At 39.6% G+C, this 18,167-nt stretch overlaps 1 protein-coding gene across 3 annotated transcripts in view; it reads left to right on the top strand.

Moving 5' to 3' along the window:
* SHISA9 (shisa family member 9) overlaps positions 1–18,167 on the top strand; it is a 188,154-nt gene that overhangs the window by 82,746 nt on the left and 87,241 nt on the right. The window lies entirely within an intron of this gene.

The raw sequence follows: 18,167 nt of genomic DNA, 5'->3' as shown, positions 1-18,167 counted from the left end.
TGTTTAGGTTTGGCCAAGGACTTTGTGAGCCTCATGCTCTGCCAGGGAGGAGGGGAAGCCAGGAGGAAGTAGAGACAGGACACCTGACCCAAACTGACCAAAGAGGTATTCCATACCACAGCACGTCATGCCCAGGATGTAACTGGGAGTTAGCTGGAAGGGCTAAGGGACTGCAGGGTTGGAGGAGGTATCGGTCAGAGCTTGGTCGGGCTTGGGGGGGGCGAGTTATCGGTCAGCTGGTGGTGAGATGATGTATTCTCTTCCCTTGTTATTTCCTTTATCATTATTATCATTGGTGGTAGCAGTAGTGATTTGTGTTATACCTTAGTTACTAAACTGAACTTATCTCAACCCGTGGGAGTTGCATTCTTTTCGATTCTCCTCTCCGTCCCTCCGAGAGCAGGGGGAGGGCAAGAAAAAGGGGGGGAAGTGAGCGAACGAATTACCTGACTGGGTTTAAACCACAACACAGTTACATCCCTCTGTAAGCAACAGGGGTTTCTCAGAGGACCCACAGTCTACAGTCAGTATTTATGCCAGTCGATGTTAGGCTGATCTGCTTACAGTGAAAGACACAATAGACCAAAGGCGAAAATAAAAACACAACCCCCAAGAAATCCAAATTAAATTGACCTCCCACTGCTCAAAGAACAGTCTGGCAGTGGAAAGTCCCTTGCACAAAGGTGGCAGAGACAGCTGCAGCCAAGCAGTCCTACAGCAAGAGAACATCAGAGGCAGGACTTCAAACTGCAGCTGAGCTTTGCAGCCTGGAGCACAGATGCGGGAGGCTGCCGTAGCCTGGGGGAAAGTGGAGTGCTAATCTGTGTGACCTGCAAGACTGGCAGTCATCTCCACCAGGCACAGAGCAGGGTGCCATACAGCAGACTGGGTTTAACTCCCACCCAGCAGCCTCCTGCACTGAAGGAGGGGGAGTGTTGTGGTTTCTCACTTCCCTGAGGGAGAGGAATAACCCCTCTAGAGAATTCCACCACAACTTAGCAATAGATCTTAATTTTTTCAGATTTTAAATGAGAAGATACAAAGGGAATATTGTTCTTCTGGTGAAATAATGAGAACAATTTTCTAGTTCATACAGAAGGTTTTGAAACAATAGAAAGAAATGTGTAAGAATGAGGGATTCATTAACAGAAAGTGTTTGGAGGTTCTAATGTTATCAAACAGCAGTTCCCCAATTTCCCAATGCCACCAGCCTGATGCGGCAGCCCGGCACTCCTGGGCAGCATCCTTTGTAACTTTTGCACTGGAAAACTCGAATCATCAGTTAGGACAGAAAAAATAACAAACAAACAAACAAACAAATAAAATCACCAAACCAAACCAGTCAAATGCCTAGGTATGGAAAAGGAAGAAAAATGTGTGTTTTTACAAGAGAAAAGCATCAAAGATCTCCAGGGAGACCATATGGCAGCTCTCCAATACCTAAATGATGGGGGCCTACAAGAAATCTGGAGAGGGGCTTTTGACAAGGGCCTATAGGGACAGGACAAGGGGGAATGGCTTCAACCTGACAGAGGGGAGACTGAGGTGAGCTCTTAAGCAGAAGCTCTTCCGTGTGAGGGTGCTGAGGCGCTGGCACAGGGTGCCCAGAGAAGCTGTGGCTGCCCCATCCCTGGCAGTGTTCAAGGCCAGGTTGGATGGGCTTGGAGCAACCTGGTCTAGTGGAAGGTGTCTCTGCCCATGGCAGGGAGGTGGAACTGGATGAGCTTTAAGGTCCCTTCCAGGCCAGCAACTAGCTTAGCACAGTCTGGTTATTATGAAAGGAAAGGTGTGGTGGAATGGAAGGAAAAAGAATTTAAAATAAGCAATGTCAATAATCAGATTCCTCAGATTTGGTCTTAGTCAAATCAGGTTAAGAGGATTTGCCTGTGGTAAGATGTAGGTCAGTCCTTCAACAAGCTTTGTGCGCAGTATTCCCACATGTGCCGACTTTTTCCGATTGCTTTTCTCCCATGGCAATGTCACAGGTCTTCTTTCAAATGTAAACTTTACAGACATGAGCACGAACCCAAGAGTTCCTAATTGATTACAATTCCATTAGGAAACAGCAATATCTGCAAGTCTTACATAGTCTAAAGACAAATCAATTCTAACTATGTTAGTACTTTTAACACTTCCAAATTCTGAGTTAAATGCTTTACAAATTACAAAATCCTCATTTAATTACTTTAATAAATCTTGTTTACAGATGACTGTGAAAATTAGTGAAAACTAATTCACTTTGACTGTTCTATCTGCAGTGCTGACAAAAATAGAACACATTTCTTTTTACTATGGTGTGTAAAGTGGAGGAAAAAGCTTTAATTGAATATAATCACAATATGCTATCAGCACGTTATTATTCCACTATTAGAAGGCTTTAATATAATATTTTTATTTTTAAGCCTGAGGAAGGAATTTCTTTAACAGGAAAGGACTTTTGCTCCATTTATTATGGAAAACAAATGTTGAAAATAAATTTGGTAACATTTAATTTTAGCTTCAAAGATTTGTATTTTAAATACTAGTATCTGTCTTATAATATCAATGTCCAAGACATTTACTGCATGAGTCTGTGTGTTGTAATCATTTGTTAATGGTTAGTGATCAAAATACAGAAGGATTTGACTCAATATGGTTACAAAACCTTGGCAGCTCCTTGGGCCACACAAACCAGTTAATCATTTTGATCTTGGCTCTCTGGAACCAGCTTAGCAGGAAGGCAAGGGTGCCACTGATATGCAGAAGAAACACAACACATGGTCATGAGCTTTTAGTTGACACTCAGAAATCACCAAGTTTCCTAATTCACCATTTTTCTATTGCCCATATTTGTAATAGTCAGCAGACTACAAGAAAATGATTAATTCTACACTTCCAGTAAGGAAGAATACCAAGTAGAAGGCTGCTTCTTTGTGATCTTTTAGGTAAGTGATTATGAACCTTTGGGTGAGATTTTCTTCCCTTTTAGAGTCATATCTATAGCTCACCATATTCTATAGGACTCTCACTGACATTGCTGGAACAAACCCACCCTTGAGTCCTTAGAGGAATACAGTACGAAGTTAAAGGCTGATTATAAAATACAAGGACTGTTTTCCACTTGGGCTTGTCACTGTTTTTCCTTCTGGGGCTCAATTGAGCTGAAACATGCTGAACATGCCATAATACAGAGCCAACAAGAAAAATGCACATTCATAAAACGTAAGGATCAAACCAAGAAAACCCAAATTTCATTAGCATTCTTTTCAACCTACTTTCTGGTACAGGAACTAACAACTTACCTGGGAACACAAAGGATGCACAAGCTCCCCCAAACGGGCAGAAAAACATTCTTGTACAGCCAAAATAAACAAACACTACTTCTCCAGTAAATGCCAGTATAAATCTTATGGTGTGTGAGGTATGCCTAAGGATAGGAAACTCAGGCATCTATTTATACTGACATTCATAAAAAAAAACTTTCCAAATCTCTCTCTTTTTTTTTGGAGGTTATAATTTCTGGTGTCATATATTTCAGAAAGGATGATCTCCACTGTAACAGTCTTTCTCATTTCACTGTCATGTAGACACTCTTACAGTGCATAGATCCAAAAGACTGAAACTTCAAATTATTGTCTTCTGATTTAATAATATTTAATTATTTCAACTACTGACTTACAATTTCTTACTGACTTAGTTCCACCTGAAGCAGATCAGTTGCCATCACTGTCTTTAGCAGAAGTGCTCCTTTTGAGGGCTTAATAAGAATATTTACAAAGACAGTTGGGTTTTTTTCAGTGTATTTGGAGATTATTTCAGCATACAGTGTTTTTTCCTAAATGAAAACAATATCTAATTAATAGCTGACATATGTATGTACGTAGTAGGGCACAGCATACACACACAATGTTTCCTGATTACTGTACAGTACTATTAACATCACATTGCATGTGCAGTATTACAATTCAAAAGCATTTTAAGCATTCTAATTTTCTCCAGGCTTGGCACAGCTCTTTTCTTTTGATTCTGAAATCTGAACCCTGATCTGAGGAAGTGAGGGCTGTGGACATCTCCATTGTGCAGCATGGAGGAAAAGGATTTGCATTCAAATGAACCAAAAAAAAGGAAGAGAAATGCTCTATAATTAAGACAGTGCATATAGAGATGATATTTGAAAGGAATACATAGCAAAGGAGAGAGATCAAGCATGACAGAGCCTTTCCAGTTCAGCATTTGAGAGTATACCCACTCAAAGTGACCCAGTTGGAACCACTATACCTAGCCAGGCTAACTTACGCGGGGTAGATGAGGCTAAGAGCTTGATTTGGTCAATACGATAGTAAAGATGCCTGTACTGACCAGAGAGCAGTCTCTGTTAGAGCTGCCCCTAGTGCTGTTACTAAGGTGAAAAATTGGACTCTGCAAACTAAACAGTGCCTTAGTATTTCAAACATCTGCCAATGACAGATACTTATTTAAAGGAAGGGAAGTTGCAGCTGTCAGAAAAAACAGTGTAACAGAAGTTCTGAAACTTGATGTAAAAGGTCATTCTCTTGAAAAAAAATATATGTCTGAGAAAAAACTCCATGAGGACTCTAGAGGTGAAAGGAGCCATTATCACAAGCCTGAGTGATCGAAGTTATAAAGAAAACTGTATTTCGTGATTATGGTATGTAATAAAACATAATGAATGAGACCAAACAGTTTACTCCAGCAGAACTCTCACCACATATACAACCTGAAGAGAGGAGACCATTATTCTGAAACTGAAATTTGTCCTGAGACAAATGTAAGTCTTCTTTGCACCTGGGTGGAGGAAGACTCGCTGCTGGTCTGCAACCACATGCACCCTGATACACCAGTAGATTGCTTGGTGCTATGAAGAACATCACTCCATGCAAAGACTGTGACATTCAAGAACTAATAAGAATTTGAAAAAGTAACAAGATATTGATATTTTATAATCTTCTTATTCCTTCTTTTTCTCTAGGAAGACACTGCTTTTTGCAGCAAGCAGTATGGTGTCTGTGTATGTGTGTGTGAGTGCTTTTTATTGCATCAGTCAGAGGCTATTAAGCTGTCATAGCAGAAAATTAGAGCAGTATCTTTTAAAGGAGCATTTCTTTAGCCATTACTCTTGTATTTTCCTTTCCTTGCCATCACCAGAAACACAGGATACTGCCATGTAGTCACTGATTTCTCACAGAACAGACTTAACTGAGACATACTTTTTAATGATAGGCTATAAGATTTTTGCAATATTTTTTCTTCTATTCATGGATTATATTGGCCTGTTTGACCTTAGAGACAGAGTTAAAAGCTTTAGGTGCTATTAATAGCTATTATCTCCAATTTCAGTGTGCAATACAGATAAACTGACTGAATTGCTCAGTCTGTGTATTGGGCCAGTGATCTCTGAGGTCCGTGGGTCATGGATGAGAACTCGCTATTTTCTCCCCTAAACAAAATCCTTTACCCCTGCCTGATTCTCACACATTGCTAGTTGGAATGCCAACTAGCTATGTAAAAGCTAGTTCTTGGAAAGCTTTGGAAATCCTAACAAAAGAAAAGCAGAGGAGTTTGATAACACATAGGAATAGAGGGGAATTTGCACCCACGATTTGCACAGCTATACCTTTCATCTGAAGTGGGCAAGCTTGGGCCTCACAGACTGAAGTGAGTAGGACTGTAGCCCACAGACCACATCGCGCCTTTATATTGCTATACCTAGTGAATAAATACAGAGATAGCTAATAAGGAAAAAATACTACTTTTAAGAAACTCTTATGACGAAACCTATTAAACACATTCTTTGACAACTGTGAAACTTCTCAGCCCTCAAGCAATCTCACTTGGAATAGAGCTTGCAGGAATCCTCCTGTGTTCCAGTTAAATCAGATTATCCTATTCCCCATATGTAGTTTCCTCAATAACACTGCACATTTGTGCTTCTTACCACTTTGAGACTGCATGAAAATACTGCACGAAAATACTGCACTTTTCAACAATTCCATGTTTGATGTTGGAGACAAGCATCACTGGCACCCCTTGTATAATCCAAAGAATTACTCCATTCAAATGCATCTCAGTTACTGGTGTTTCCTGAACACCAGTATTGTGGAGGTCTGTATGAATTGTCTCTAGGATTCTTCTATCAATTTCAGTTACAAGCTGTTTTTTTTTTATCTTTCTGTGCTTTAAGATTGGGCTACAATATTGCTGTTAGTTCTGGGTTTTTTTCAGGTTTTTTTTTAGCTTGATCTAAACTTTAAAAGCAAATAGATACTTTAAATGTAACATAACGTTTCTACTGAAAACACATCAGCCAAAAGAGCATTCAGTTCTCTCTTACGCAGACATGTTAGTCTGCTAAGGACTAAAATGAATAAAATGTGGAAATAAACCTTTTTTAAAAGTCCCCAGCTTTGCTTGGCTATTCGGTTATCCTTGACTGTACTCTGAAAGGCAGCAGAGAAAGCTGATGTTTTGATCACAAACCCATCCATCTGTTCTTGTAGAAGATCATTATTTATTCGCCTAGATTTGGCTAACACTCTCAACAAAGAGTAACTGACTCCTGAACTTTGAATGATTCTTACTGACCTTGAAGCTAATCCCCCATCGTAGAGCAGCAGAAAACAGAGACAGTTTGTTCCTTTAAGTCCTCTCCTAATGCATGCTTATATCTGAATTATCCTACTTCTCATTTCATTCAGCAGCTCTCGCAGATACTACCTGTTGGTGGATTTATAGTAATCCTATACATTATTAAAAACTCAAGTATTTTTCAGCAAATGAGATTTTAATTATCATGATATCTGGGGTAATGTAGTGCAGTATGTTTGAACATCTGTGTTTTATGAGCCGTTGATCTTTCCATGAGACAGTGTTTCTTCAATTGATATTGCAAAAATTGTACAGAGACACTGTCTGCATTTAGTTTATATATTACAATAGCAACAATCAATCTACTTACAGAAGGTACACATGGGATTAGCAGCAGTTCTCCATATTTTGCAGTATGCTTCTCAACTCATAAGCAAGTGCACAAAAAGTGCACCCTACGGATTCCCCAAGATTTGAGCAGACCTTCACCTTTATCTCTGCCATCATTCCCTTGTTTGGTGCCGTGTAGGTATTTTACAACAGTAAGTTTCTTTGTGCATTTGTTCTCTCATTGCAGAATATTTTGTAGATGGATATGAGACAGTTCTTAGCAAATACTTGCAGTTCTGCTTTAAAAGGGAAGGGAAATATTGTACTCACTAAAAAGACAGAGCTGCAGGTAAGTTATCAGTTCACGTGAATCAGTCAAGCTCCATTAACCTCGGAGGAACTGCATCAAATTAGCCAAGCTGACCACCAAACCCTTAATTATTCTTTCCATAATATATGACTTTGACATTCAGCCTTAAGACTATGGCCACTAGATAGCTGAAACCTCAGCTTTTCAAAAACAACTGGGATTTCACTCAGAGGAACTCAGATATTAAATGCAAATTAAAAGGTGTATTGGGGATTCTTGCTATATAAACACCTAATGCAACATTTAGACTTTCCATTCTTGCTTAGTTGAAAATTATTTCTTTCCTTACCTGTATAGTTTAATTGAGGTTACTTCCTTAACCTTGCTATTTCCGAGAGATACAGTAACAGAGTTATAGTGTGCATGGATATAAAATATTAATTTACAAAGAAAAATGCTTTTGCCTAAATTTTAAAATTAATTATCCCAGTCCTGTTGGCTTTTCAGAAGTAAATGTCTTAGACGAAACAGCCAATGCAAAAAACATAGCTAGCAATGGGCAAAAGAATACGTAGGTCTCAAAAGATTATATTTTAGAAACTTTGTTCAAGATCCAAAAGCTGTAATAGCATCAGATAAACTTCCAAATTATCAAGCAGGTCACAAATTACAGAGTGTTCCAGGCATCATCTGACCTGGGACTGCATGTGTCAGGGAAGTGGTGCAAGACCAATCACCCCAGCATTGCCCATTTGCCTTGCTCCTTCTTTGAGCCAGAGCCTAGGTCCCCTGACTACTGACACCACACTCCTGCTAATTCACTCCCAGCTGCCTTTGTGAAGTGATCAACTGACTTTCTCTGAGAGGACACCTGGCACAGCTGCTATGGCATTGTGCTCAAAACTCAACCGAGGAGGCAACGCTGGATACCCACCCTGCCATGTTCTGCCTGCTCCTCCTGAATCCATACTGACCACAAACCCTGGGATTAGAAGGAGCTGTCGCAGACTGACACTGTGAACCAATTAGCCACAATGTGAAAGAGGAGTTATCTACCTTTACACAGAGCCACACTAATATACAGGCGCACTGCTCTTGGAGTGTGGGCTAATACTCACAAGTACCTCCACAGAGGTGAGGATTCTGAACCTGAGCTCCACTTTGTAAGGGAAGCGTGCTAGTAAGTTCAAACAAAGGAAACTTCACACTGGATTCACCTTCAGCTCTTCATCTGAAAGGTGTAGCCCAGGTTATTATCCACAGTTTTTCATGCACAGAATCTACTTGTCTGATTAGGAGAAAATGCTTTTTTGAAAAATTGCTATATCACCGTCCACAGGAGAGGAAGGGGAGTGTTGTGGAGCCACTGATCAGACCAGCCAGGCAAACCAGTTCCTTCTTTATCCTATGAGATCTCTTAGGCTATTTCTACTATTGTCAGACTTCCATTTGATTTGCCTCCTGTATTCTGACACAGCAGTTTACTGTACTTCCCTTGGGAGCTTTGGAATATTAAAGATGTGGGAAGATACGGCTTCAGTTAAGTTGTGCTAGTGGGAAGCAGAGTCCTGCTGTCCCTATAGCAAGGAGTCCTAGGTCACGGCAGAGGCAGAATGCAAAGGAATTGCCTAGTATAGTATTTGTTGGGTTGAGTGTTTAAAAAAGCATTATAATTTTCACTCCTGCTCCAAAATTGCTGAGGAAAGCAAAAGAAAACCCAACCAACAAAATCCCACAATATAAAGAAGTTTTAACAAGGGAAATTCACTCTGAACAGATGAATTCAGGGACAAACCAAACAAACAACAGAGATACCTAAAGCGGAACTTACGGCAGAATTTCAGCAATTAAAACTAAAGATCAGATTATGAAAACAGAATAAATGAGCATTTTTCAAATGGAAATTACCACTCATTCTGAAACGACTTTGCAGACACTTTGTTACGACTTGGCTGTAATGCAGAGTTAATCAGCTGTACGTAGAACTGGACACACATAAGGTTAGGGACCCTTTCCTGCTGCTTCTGGGAACTGTTCATTGGAAATAGGAAATACACATTCAGAGGGAAACCATGACAGTGATCAAATGTGTAAGTTGAACGTTTTGCAGTAGGGAGTTGTTGATAGAAATGGCATTGGGAGTAGCCCTAGGTTTCCTATGTGGTCAGCTCTTTGCAGCTGCCCACATAAAAAGTTAAACCAGAACAGGTTCTGCACTGCCAGTTCACAGGGTAATATCATGTATGTAAACTGTCCTGAGTACAAGCTAACTCTTGACATTGTTCTGAGGGATAAGAACTAGCATTCATAAGAATCTAATTTACGACTGGTTTAAGGACATTTTATGCTAATGCAGCAGTCTGAGGGGCCTTTAATGTAAGCGAGGCCCTGTGTCTCAGACACTAATTCAGCTCATGCATCTGTACAAGAATAAATACTTAATTACCTCCAGGGTTGACTGAGGGCCTAATTAATAATGTGTGTAAAGTGCTCTGAGATCCCTTGGATGAAAGAGCACAGAAGAACAAAGTAGGAAACATATTTTGTGAAACATTATGTTTTCTAAACCAAAATAAAGCAAGGAACAAGGATATCAAACTGACAGGCACGATGTACTCGCTAGTCTTCAAATCCCCTTGCCTTCTCCACTGTGTGCTCCCGTCACTTAACTCATAGTTATGTGGTTGCACAGTTATTTCTATTACAATTGGAAATAACCATCTTGAAGGAAGGCACAGTGCATTCAAGCCTGCAAATGTTGCATGTAACAATAAGTGTTTGGAAAGCAGGCACAGCACTGTGGAACGTGAAGGCTTTAGCTCTGTGGCTCTGCATATTCTCTGCATGCTCATGGCCACAGTCTGAAAGAGAAAAAGCCCAACTCCCTGGACACTGGGACTCCTGCTACACAAAGAGGAGGAAAGATGCACCTCTCTCCACTGGGATTCTGTAGGAGGGGAAGTGCCTTCCCTAACCTTTAGCAAAGGGAGCCCTTCTAAGTATGGTTTGCTTGCATAGAAAGAAATGCACCTCCCTAAAAGCCTGCTTAATGAAACAAAACAAAACAAAAAAAACCAAACAACAGAACAGCAACAAAAAACACACCCCAGGAAAAATACAAAAACAAAACCCCCAAAACAAACAAACAAAAAAAACCCCAAACAAAACAAACCCACCAGCAGCCTGTTTTGGGGTTTTTTTTTAGTTTTAATAAATGTACCTATCTTAGGGTCTTATGTGCATAAGCCGTTACAAATGATCCCCATCAGCTCCTGTTACAAAGTGTATCATCGTGATCTGGCAAAGGTGAAAAGAACAGGGACCACAGGGCGACAGACAACATAGAGGCCTCACAAAGGGGCTGACACTGCCAAGGTCAGCCTCTTGGGGTCCTGTTTTGTCAGCTATGATGCCAGCTCTACATGTGGAAAGATAATCAGGAAAGCACAACAGAATTATTTAAATAGAGATGTAAGTTTAAAGTATTTTCAATCCATCCTTAAATAAAACTTTAGCTGACCAAAGTAAAACAAATTTAAAGACAATTTCTTTCTGATGAAACTATTGCAGAAAGAGGTACTTAAAATAAATGTACGAATACTGCAGTAAATTAAGTTGGATTAATTTTGATTATATGTATCTGTCTAGACATCATGGACATGTTTTTAACTTATGTAGTAAACTTGTAGAATAAAAGATCTTTTTAAATCTTTCTATGCAGTTCTTAGCCTTTGAATAACAGTAGGAAAAGATGGAAGTACAGTCATGTTCAATGACTACTGGTAAGAACTGTGGTTGGTGGAGGACTGATTTTTAACAGAGGCCTGTAATTTTGTAGGTGAAACTCTATGTTGCCAGTTGTATTAAACTAAATCAACATTTTGCCTCTGCAACTAGATGTGGATTTAACTAATAAGACAAAACCACAGCTCTCAAACAGTAAAAACTGAGTCACTGAAAAATGCAGCTTGTGAGTCTCCCCTATATATCAGAATAACTGCAGCTCTTCTGCTAAACAGCATGTTCTTTTGTGACACTGGGCAGAAATCACTAGCCATCAACGCAACTTCATGAGATATGGCTGTGATAAAGATTTCACAGTACTTGGGACTACTGCTTAAATTATATGGGCTTGGTCACTTAATGGCTTTCTGACTCTTTATACGGCAAATCCGTGCTGCGTTCTTGACAGTAAGTGTTTGTTTGTCTCAGTATAAAGGGAGGCAGTAGCACAGAAGGCTGAAGCAGGGAGGACCTCACAGGCTACCCGTGCCTGCCTGGCCCACTGGCTGCCATGGAAGGCTTGTGACTGCAGCCAGGCTATGGGAGCACGTGAGACTCATCTCACCCAGACGTGCTTGTGTGAAGCTGACACAAGACAGAGAAACCTTTTGGAGCTATCCCATAGTTTTCAAGAAACTGTTTTGCAATGCAGGGTACTTTAAGAGGCAATAATGAAATGTCAGGTTTTTTCTAAGCATCAAAAGATAGAGCATCCTGTAAGTTTTTTTGTATGGGCCAAGCAGGAAAGCTTTTCTCTTTCCAGCAGTCTGATTCCATGCTTAGTGAGGTTCATTGGGCAGTTTATACATTCACAGGGAAAGACCCTTTATAAAGAAAAAATTCAGTGTTCTCATTTACATTGATTTGAATGAGAACTAATGCTATAATGAGGTTAATGCAGAACTTGAGACGAGGGTGTGGAGCACCATTTTCTTTCTTTTATTACAACAAGAATGTTTAAGACACATCTGGTGATAGGAGACTGAATCTTAATGTAATACACTGTATGGTAGTTAGACAAACCAAAGAGAAAAATGGCAGGAAAAGAATAAGGAGAATGATCCTTGTGGAAGCAAGGTCATTATGTATGATCAATGCCCATTTGGACAACTCACAAATGTTCCAGTGCTCATATGTAATTCATTTGAGTGGTTTTAAAGACACTTGAAAATCAATACATGAACATTCTGTTAAGTGCTTAAGTGGCTATAAGGAGCATGCATGCTGTTCTCAAGCATTTAACATGCCAAACAGGCAAAAATTTGCTTCACTAATGTCACCAGGTCATGGTAAACAGTATTTATATATGGTCTTTTTTGGTTATTGAGTGGAAATGATTAAATCTGTAAAATGTGAGATCAAGAAAAGCGTAAGACTATATCACCTGCTACAGAAGGTATTAAATTATAGAGTAATGGAGGTGTAGGAGTGGGTTTGTGTTAACTACAAGGGAGCCATGCTATTGTTCTTTTGTGAAAACTCAGGAGAAGGAGTAGAACTGGTCTGCGTATTTGTTTACCTGAGGCTATTTCTGTCACTTACCACAACTGAAGTAATGAGAATTCTCTTTTCATCAGAAAAAGAAAGGAAACTCACAACATGGCAATTTTTGGCATGCATAACCATGTACAAGAAAAGCTTTCCTTGTCACATTTCCAAGTCTTTCCGTAGTGTTATCTGTATAGTAGATGATAACACCATGTGTCATATACAGCTGCATCATACACACAAAAATGCATACAATAGCACATGCATGCTGAAAAATTTCAGTGGAAAGCTTTTTCTATCCAATTAGGCTGTGACAGAGAAGCTACTTACATCTGAAACTTCACAGAGGTGTAACTACAATATTTGTAGAGATCTGGAACTTCATTTAGAGTGCAGATCACTGTATGTAACATACCTCTTAGACACCATTGATTCTTGTTGCAGCAAGCCCTTTAACTCTGTTTGATATATGGTAAATGTTTAAAAAGTTGAAACAGAAGCACCAAAGTTTTGTTTTGACAGAAAAAATAACTGTTTATGCCAGTCTGTGATTAGACTTAGTTTAGGTTGGTTGTATTAATCCTTAAAGAAGTGCAAGTCAAATTGGGGAGAATTTTCTCTCGCAGTTGTGATTCAGACACACAGCATATAATCCTTATCATTAAACTGGGAAGAGGAAAAGAAAGAGACATCAGTTCTGATTAAAATAAAGCCAGTTGAATTTTTAACTTCCGTGGTTAGCTTCAGGTTTGATTACCTAACACATAAAAACGACATTATGTGTTATGTTTTACTATGAAGTGAAATGCAGTTTTAAGCAACTATGTGGAATACAGTTGCCCACAGAGCAACCATAAAGTTTCACCCAGTCCATGTATATGTGTACACTGTTCCCCTGCGATGAGAAATGCTATTACATGGATACAATGACTTTTGTCTGCAGGTGTTTGCGCTGTTGAGGGCTTATATGCCAATAAAGTGAGGCTTTCACTGCACATCAAAAAGCCCTGCATGTAAACCTTGTTGCTGCTATTTCAGATGCTGCATGCTGAAGGTGTCCCAAACGCAGGTTTTAGTAGGTATTGGTATGGCTCTTGGAAGGATGCAGACACCTGTCACTAATTTCTGGACCAAACTTTAAATACATCTGTGTAAATACATGACTTGCTTAAAGGAATCACATAGAATCATAGAATCATAGAATAGTTAGGGTTGGAGAGGACCTTAAGATCATCTAGTTCCAACCCCCTGCCATGGGCAGGGTCTTCATAGAATCCCAGACTGGTTTGGGTTGGATGGGATCTTAAAGCTCATCCTGTTCCAACCCCCTGCCACGGACAGGGACACCTTCCACTAGACCAGGTTGCTCCAAGCCCCATCCAACCTGGCCTTGAACACTGCCAGGGATGGGGCAGCCACAGCTTCTCTGGGCACCCTGTGCCAGCGCCTCAGCACCCTCACAGGGAAGAACTTCTGCCTAAGAGCTCATCTCAATCTCCCCTCTGTCAGGTTAAAGCCATTCCCCCTTGTCCTGTCACTAACTGCTCTGATAAAATGGGCTTGATGGGCTACATTTTAAGGTCATGTCATTCACTTTTGAGAAGCACACTTCCTTCACTGACAGGCAACTGCAAATATCATTTAGTCTACTAACGTTCTGGGCCCCTCAGTTCAAGAAGGACAGGGAGCTGCTGGAGAGAGTCCAGCGCAGGGCAACTAAGATGATTAAGGGAGTGGAGCATCTCCCTTATGAGGAAAGACTGAGGGAGCTGGGTCTCTAGAGAAGAGGAGACTGAGGGGTGACCTTATTAGTGTATATAAATATATAAAGGGGGAGTGTCATGAGGATGGAGCCAGGCTCTACTCAGTGGCAAACAATGATAGGACAAGGGTAATGGGTACAAATGGGAACACAAGGGGTTCCACTTAAACTTGAGAAGAAACTTCTTCTCAGTGAGGGTGATGGAACACTGGAACAGGCTGCCCAGGGAGGTTGTGGAGTCTCCTTCCCTGGAGACATTCAAAACCCGCCTGGACACATTCCTGTGTAACATTATCTAGGTGTTCCTGCTCCGGCAGGGGGGTTGGACTAGATGATCTTTCCAGGTCCCTTCCAATCTCTAGCATACTGTGATACTGTGATACTGTAGCTGTTAAATACAGCGAGGCACTGTTGCCATCACTTTTGGAAGTCATTTACTTCTCCAAGTGTGTGCAATAATGCTATCACTCTGTTCTGGTCATCTTTGACTTCCCAGCTTCTTAGATGCTGAGGACTGGATCAAAGAACTATACTATTGTCTTGGTGTTTTCTAGTTCATTTCAGTTAAAATCTTCTTTTCAACAATAACATATTTTTTTAAATTTATGAAAAGTTACTAATTTGAAGAAGTCATAATGTTTTTTTATCCTAAAAGTAGGGTCAGTAGGATTTAGCTTCAAATCAAGAAGTTTTTTAAAATTTAAAAGTAACAGGATTTTTTAAAATAAGATCATGTACTGCACAGTATTTCATGCTTCATAAAATTAAAACCAAACACTACATATTTTCTGTCCTAGATCAAAACTTTGATGTAGAAGCATATACTCTTTAAAGCTAATCTTAAAAATTTAATAAACCTCAATGAGCAGCAAGAAATAGGAAAAAAAAAGAAAAAAAAATGCTCAACCCTTTACTCTAGAACTAGCTGAAATATCATAAGCATTAAAAAAAAAAAACATCATGTTCTTCAGGTGACAATTTCATTGCACAGAGACACAAATATGAACCACAAGGATGAAGTCTATCTGTCATACAACCAAGACATTAAAGAGACCAGCTCTCACACAAGATTAACAAGGATTGATTCTACTGGCACCAAGCACATGGAAGTAAAACTGTGCAAGTGTTTACAGTACAAAACTTAACTGCCAAAAGAATACCAAAGATCCCCAAGGGCAGAGGACGTCTGTCAGCATGGTGGTATATATCATGAGCATGTTCATATTTCAATATGAAGCTTCATCACATTTCTGTCTTGCTTTTGTAGGCTATTGTTGATGTTCCCTAGAGGTGCCAAACACAGCTCTGCTCCCTCACCAACTTCCCTCTCTATAGAATGCCACTTCTGCCAGATGACTAATGTTCAAATTCTTTAAAGTAAACACATTTTTGTACTTCAAATTCTATACCAGGAGATAATATTTTAAAGTATGGCAGTTCTAGTTATTTGCAATTACTAAATGCATTCATCTTTATTCTTAAGAAAGGACTGAAATTTAATAATGGTGTATGGTGGAAACTGAGAGATTTATTTACTCTGTTAGGAATGATTTATGAAAGTCTTGTTATGGAAGAGAGGATGACTGCAACTGAAGGTGAATTATTGTGTGCAGTTTAACCACATGACATCTTAAATACCTGTAAAATACAAATGACAGCTTTAAAGTTCTGATGATAGGAAACATAGTTGAGGTCACCAGTCAGCTAGGAACATATCAGTAATGTCTCTCCTGAAGCTCAGACTAAACTTCTCCTTAGCTTCAAACTAATTCAGTGAATGTTCTTCCTTCTTCTCCCTCTGTTATAACACAGAAATATTTTCTTCCAAGTTTCAAATGAGGACTTTAGAAAAGATATTTTTTAGACAAAATATTTTGAAAGAAGACTAGATCCTTGGTCACTGGAGCAAGACAGCATTTAAGGAGTGCTAAGATTCAGGCCTGTGAAGAATATTCCTAGGGTTACATATTATACTCATCAAGAACTAAAGCGAATTCTGTTGCTATTTTCTGTTAATGAAAGACTTAAAAAAGAGAAACTGAGAAACTCATAAAACTGTACTGCAGCTAAAGAGCACTATGTAAGAGCCAACGTGTAGCTGAGAACCATCCCAGTCACCAGCAACTCCAAGACTGGGAACCGCAGGGGTAGGGGGCAAGGAGTGGAGCTGTTAGTGAGGTGAGGTGACAAAGAAGAATCTCAAACAGCCAGAGCCGGTCACAGCAGGATGGCTCTGGGCTGTTACACAAGAGGAGAGAAGAGTGGTGCAATGCAGACACTGCCTGAGCAAGGCATTCATCTAGGAAGTTAAACAAAGGGATTTCACATGTTTCTTAGCATCTGCTGATAGAACTTCACGTTACTTCCTGATTAATTAAGGTCTTAAATAATTCATGAACTTCTCTTACAATTGTTATTACTTTACAAAAGTATCTCATCTCTGCTTTTGAGTGAGAACAGGTATGGAAGTCCAGGAATCTTCATTCTTTCCATGTGCAGCTTACAACAGCAATACCCATTCTCCTAATGAGCACACAGCAACCACAGATGTCAAGAACAGCTTGATTCGATATATTGGCACACTCCTAGGGAACGATGCCACCTTCCTTTTCCAATGGAAATTTTCTATCTTTGTTTTAGTGTAATATAGTAGTTTCCTAGCAATGTGCCAGGTAAAGAAAGATTCCACATGAGCCCTTGCTTCTGCTTCAAGTGCTGAAAACCACCACAAAGGCAGAAAGATGAGCAATACTGCTGTTGATGCCATTATTGTTCAATGACTTGGAAAGGACAGCAGAGGGAGTTTTATCATCTTGAAGTGTATTCACGCTGCCTCTGTCCTCCCAGATACATGCTTTAGATTAGGTTTTGTAAGGGTGAAGAAATTCTGAACAGAACATTTTTTGGGGAAGAATATAAATATTAAGAGATGTAGGTGCTGAAACATGGAAGGAAAACGAAGTACAACAGCCAAGCCTCTGTGATGTATATGGAGTCTGCAGGCATGAGCACAGATTGCATTGTGAATAATGCATTTTGTATAGAAAGAACTCTAAATAACTCAGCAGAAAATGCAGTGTGTAAGTAAAACAATTAAGCAATTTTACCAATTAAGCTATGGTCTACCTCAAAATGAGAGTCATTATTTACAGATGCGATTGAGCACTGATAACAGTTATGAAACAACATGTTTAAAGGGGACCAGAAGAAGCCTATTTCATTGTAATACATGTAAAAAGTAGATCAGCCTTGGGTATGAAATAAACAATAGGCAAAACCAGTCTAACCTAAATAAATAAAATGCATTCATATTCAAGGATCATACTAGCAAGCGGCCTAATTACATTTTATGAATCCCAGGGAAATAAAATGGGAGCTGCACTCAGCCTCTTTGAAAGTTGTATCATTTTTATTTAGGATGCCTAAAATTATATTCCTAAACTATGAGGGCAGCTTCTGAATTTGCATTTTGAGGGAGTGTGGCTAGTTCAATTAAATAGCAACTGAGCTGGGGCAGTACTTCAGAAAGACACTATTTCTGGCCTCCCAGAAACACAAGCCTCTTGTGACTGCAAAGTTGTGATTTAGAAGTCAAATATGTCTTCTCTTCTTATTGCTAAATCTATTCCCAGCAGAAAAGAAAGCATAGAGAGGTGAAGGCTCACATATTTCTTAACTTGAATGATAACCATAAGGGGTAAATTGATGCTCTCTTCCAGAGGCTAGCCAAAGTACAAGGGGAATAGAGAGACAAAACAGCAAGGTAAACCAAATGAATTCGTAACGAGACAGAGACAGTAGGTGTCTTCCTCTTACCACTTTAGATGATGACACAATGCTGAAGAGAAGTTAGAAAAATGCTTGACATATTTTATCAGGGAGTGCTAAGTATCTGCTAAGTTTCATGGT

Source organism: Pezoporus occidentalis, unplaced genomic scaffold (genome assembly GCF_034315485.1).
Source record: "Pezoporus occidentalis ecotype Australia unplaced genomic scaffold, CSIRO_AGI_Poc_V1 ctg158, whole genome shotgun sequence".
NCBI lineage: Eukaryota > Metazoa > Chordata > Aves > Psittaciformes > Psittacidae > Pezoporus > Pezoporus occidentalis.
This window is presented reverse-complemented; position numbering and strand designations above follow the sequence as displayed.